The sequence below is a fragment of the Gorilla gorilla genome, chromosome 1, assembly GCF_029281585.2.
Source record: "Gorilla gorilla gorilla isolate KB3781 chromosome 1, NHGRI_mGorGor1-v2.1_pri, whole genome shotgun sequence".
NCBI lineage: Eukaryota > Metazoa > Chordata > Mammalia > Primates > Hominidae > Gorilla > Gorilla gorilla.
The window spans coordinates 52,795,486-52,800,526 of NC_073224.2; the positions used below are offsets into that span (position 1 = coordinate 52,795,486).

Sequence of the window (5,041 nt, forward strand, 5' to 3'; positions counted from 1 at the left end):
TTATTCTTCAGTTTTTTTTTCCTTTTAAGTTTTTCATCAGCATCTTGTTATCCCCAACTGTTAACAACACCTCTGGCAGCTTTGATGTTAAACAACTGCCAATGATTGTTTTCAATAAATGTCACATGGATAGGACTATTCACAGAGACTGAGCTGTGACCAATATTCAGACCAATAAAGACAAGCTCTGAGAATGGAACTTTTCATTGAGCTGCCAGACAAGTCAAATAATGACAGTCCTCTGGGATTGAGGCTTTCCTGGAGCTCCAAGTCCATTCTTCCCCCTCCAGTAGATGCTAGTCTGCTGCTTTTCATAGCTATTGTAATAGCATGGCTATTAGTTTTTAATGCTACTTTGAAGAGGAGTTAGAATTAGGAAAAGCTTAAAAACCAAATCTCATTGTTCTTACCAAGATTCAGTCATTTTTCTTGACTAAACACTGCTCACATTGCTGCAAACTTCTGTTTAATTTCTAGATCTAAAAAATTAAAAAAATTAATTCTGATGGGTTTTGAAGATCTTATTGCTTTTACAGAGTAGCAAATTTTTGGAAGTCCTTATTCTACCATTCTGAAAGTTGGAAAGATCTCCAGCTTTCATTTGTTTTTTGTTACTATGTTGTATTATTTTATATTCTTTTACTTTTATTCTATTTGTGCCTTTATTTTTTCAAGTTTTCACACAGTGTTGATTGTGTCTTTATTTTAAAACAAGTTTCCTTCTTCCCTGTTGATGTTATTAAAATAAATGAATAAATAAATAGAGTTTCTTGAAAGTAGATAGTATGTAATTGGATCATCCTTTTTAATCCAATTTGATAAACTCTGCTTTTTAATCGGGATGTTTAGAGGATTTAATTTGACTTATTTATTTATTTTATTATTATTACTATTTTTTCGAGATGGAGTTTTGCTCTTGTTGCCCAGGCTGGAGTGCAATAGTGTGATCTTGGCTCACTGCAACCTCCGCCTCCTGGCTTCAAGCGATGCTCCTGCCTTCAAGCGATGCTCCTGCCTCAGTCCTGAGTAGCTGGGATTATAGGCATGCACCACCACGCCTGGCTAATTTTGTATTTTTAGCAGAGACAGTGTTTCTCCATGTTGGTCAGGCTGGCCTTGAACTCCCAATCTCAGGTGATCCACCTGCCTCGGCCTCCCAAAGTGCTGGGATTACAGGCATGAGCCACCACACCCAGCGAGATTCAGATTTTCGTCCCACAATATATTGCTTCTACCTGGTGACTTTTTTCAAATTTTTTTTTTTTTTTTTTTTTTGAGACAGGGTCTCACTCTGTCACCCAGGCTGGAGTGCAGTGGTGTGATCATGGCTCACTCCAGCCTTGACCTTCCTGGGCTCGGATGATCCTCCTACCTCAGCCTCCAAAGTAGCTGGAACTACACGTGTGCAACGCCATGCCTTGCCTGGATAATTTTTGTATTTTATGTAGAGACGAGGTTTCACCATGTTGCCCAGGCTGGTCTTGAATTCCAGGGCCCAAGCGACCCACCCACCTCAGCCTCCCAAAACTCTGAGATTACAGGTGTGAGCCACCATGCCCGGGCTCTTTCACATTCTTTTTTTTTCTTTTAATAAACCTATAGTTTTATTAAGACAAAAACTGACAGCGTGGTATGAAGTTTACATTTAAAAAAAGTTTTCATAGAAATCTAACACATGCCTAAAAAGATTTTACAATGTAGTTCTAGATGCAAGTCTAGGCAATATCAAGAACTGATGGATCTCATGACTGAAGACAGAGCATTTTAGATATCAGTTACTTCTCAGGATTTCTTAAAAAATGGTTTTGTTGGCCGGGTGCGGTGGCTCACGCCTGTAATCCCAGCACTTTGGGAGGCTGAAGCGGGCAGGTCACGAGGTCAATAGATCGAGACCATCCTGGCCAACAATGGTGAAACCTTTGTTTCACCTGTAGTGAATACAAAAATTAGCCAGGCGTGGTGGCGGGCACCTGTAGTCCCAGCTACTCAGGAGGCTGAGGCAGGAGAATTGCTTGAACCCAGGAGGCAGAGGTTGCAGTGAGCCGAGATCATGCCACTGCACTCCAGCCTGGCAACAGAGCAAGACTCCATCTAAAACAAAACAAAAAAAAGGTTTTGTTTGTTTTTTTGTGTTTTAAAGTGAACCACTGCCCAGTAGGAAAGTTAAATCTCCTGAGACCAAGGCTTTTGAAATCACTCAACTCGAATCAATTCAGTGGAACTTGTGCTGTCAATGACTGAACGCTGCCACCAACGGTTTCAGAGTTCAAAGATCCAAAAAGAGAACTGCTCCAAGAGTTCTCCCCACTAAGAGTATGGGCTCTTGTCTTTCCCTACTGTCTTATCTCCTCTACCACCCTCTTCCCCTTCCCCAATACCTCAGCCAGTGGCTTCAACAAGCTGATATATTTATAACTTCATTATTGGAAAGAAAAGGGTCTTCTGTCCAATTTCAGGAATTAACCCCACTGAGACAGAATGATCTGCTCATACTATATACTCTCCAATAAAAGACCTTCCCTCCTCAGTCAATTTCCATCTCTAAAATGGCAACTTTGGTAACTTATCAACTAGCTTATCCTTTGTGGGGAACAGCATTAGGTTTAGGCAGGGAACACCTTGGCTTATATAGGTTTCAGACATTCATGGCTTTTTTTTTCATTTTAAAAACTTTATTTAAATAGAGACTATTAGTCAAATGATTGGAAAATCAATAATGAAAAATAATTCTTCAGGGTCTTCTGGTGAGGCGGAGGAACACACCAAACTGCACTGGCCCTGTCAGGGGACAGGACACCCTCATGGGGTCAGGCTCAGCCCTCTGGGTGGCATGAGGTCCTGCAGGCTGTGGGACCCTCACGCTCCAGCCCCCGCCTGGTGACCCGCCCTGGGCCTAGGCATTCACAGCTTTTAATTATAGTCCTTATTTATGATGCTAATGACATTTCCTTCAAAGGTAAAATATTCTAGACATAGAAGCAAATCATTAGTTGTCTGTTCTTTCCATTGCTTCACCATTTCCCCTATCAAGCCCCAAATTTTAATCAAAATGATGCTACCCATCTCCCTTCCTCCTCTCTCCATCCCTCCCTCCCCAAATAATACACCAGTAATAGCCAAAAACTACACACATGCTATGCTGTAAAAATGCAGTTGACACTATTGGGAAGTAGGCTGTGGGTTGTGGAGATGCTCTTTGAAGATCTACAGTATTTTTGTTTGCTCTCCCACACACCCAACTCTGCAAGTTTTGTCCTTCATAGAAGGCCCTTTGCTTTTCTCAGCAAAATGAAGAAAAAGTTGCCTTGAAACACTTATCCCCCTTCCCCTCCACTGGGATGGGTGTGCAAATTCTAGAGCTTGGAATGGCTTTAAAGCACTTGGGCTGCTGCAGGGCACAGAAACTATACTGGCTCTTCAAAGGACGTCTTCTCAAGCCACCTCTATGCTGTCGAGACAAGTAGAACTCCTTCCCTTCCCACTGGAAACCAACATTCAGATGTGACAGTGGCTGGTACTCAGGAGAGTCAGTTCTTGTCATCTTTTTTGTCATCCTCCTTCTTGGGGTAGGAATGCCTTTCCTCATAGAAAGATATGACAACCTGTGGGCACTTGACATTGGCTTCTTTGCCAGGAAACAGGTCAGCCTCATCAGAGTTTTTCCATGTCATCGGGATCATGAGCTCTCCACTGGAGTATGTAGCTCCAATAATCTGCTCTGGCGCCAAACCCCCAGCAAAGCCTCATGGCTTTTCTGACTCTTCTTTCATCTTCTTTGGTTTGCCCTCCTCTCCCTATGAAGCAGGAGATGTAAAAAAAAAAAAAAAAAAAAAAAAGAGAAGAAAACAAGTTTTCTGTACAGGCTGACTCACTCCAAGGCCCAGCAATAAGCAAGGCTCTGTGAGGGCTCTCATAGTGCTATCAGCAGAGCCAGGGCCCAGAAGGAATGGGCTCCAGGAGCAGGGATGAGAAAAACAAGTTCTTCTTATCAGTTTCCCCTTTTTAAAATTATCTCCCCATACCATTATTCTTTGTTCTGCTCTCCTAACTATCTTTGTAACTATTTCTGCAAGTTGGTAAGGATTTTGTAAGTTCCTGTTTTCCCATCTGTGCAGTATGGTAAAGGTCACAAGACATGCCTGAGTTGCAACACCTGTCTCTGTTTGGTAAACTGCCTTTGTTCTGCTTCTGTAAGCTTGCTTGCCACCCTGCAGGTTTTGCACCACTAGCTGGCCAACCCCTTTTGGTTGTATGTATAAAAGTCAAGCCCTGTCTTTGTTTGGGGCTCAACCTTTGGAGGTTAATCTGCTGAGCCGGAGCACCTACATAAATCCTCCTGAGCCACCCATTGGTCTCTCCTGTCCCTTTAATTCCCGCAACACCTTATCTTCAAATCATCAGCTTTGCGCTTGCCTCCCTCTGATTTATCTGTCTCATGTGTTGTTTTCTATGACTGCAGAAACTCAGCAATGAGGTCAGGGCAATCCAGGTTCTCTTCTGGTTCCCATGTGTGGTCCTCATTGAGAACCCCTTCCACTTTAGGAACTACTCCACTTTGCCCTTTACCCCTCCACAGTCAAGAACTTTTTCCACCACATATTTCTCTTCCTCCACTTCTAGAACCTCCTTCACTTTCTTCTTGTTTTGTTTTTTCCTCATAGTGCCTGCTAGCTTTCTGGTGTAAAGGGTGACACTACTCAGAGCAGTGCCCAAGAGTCCAAGAGGAATTGGTGCCGTGCTACTGGCACATTGCGTTGGGTCGGCAGAGGGAGTGGCACCCAGGAAAGCAGCAAGCCGGGTGGCCAATTGGAGCCCCTCCCTGAAGTGGCCTACTGCAGGTCCTGGCCAAGGGCCCTCCCGTCAGCTGAACAAAACAACCTCGCACTCTGCACTGCCCACCTCCTGCCCTCTTTCAACATTCTTATTGTTCAAGTGTGCTGGTTAAATTCTTCCAGCTTTTGCATGCTGAAAAACTTGTGTCCGATGTTTTTGAAAATTTTTCTCTGGGAATAGAATTCTAGGTTGACAATTGTCTTCTAGT

At 43.2% G+C, this 5,041-nt stretch overlaps 1 pseudogene; it reads right to left on the reverse strand.

Moving 5' to 3' along the window:
• Nucleotides 1-3,527: 3,527 nt before the first annotated feature.
• LOC101128285 (chromobox protein homolog 1-like) lies at nucleotides 3,528-4,659 on the reverse strand (annotated as a pseudogene).
• Between the last annotated feature and the right edge of the window lie 382 nt (nucleotides 4,660-5,041).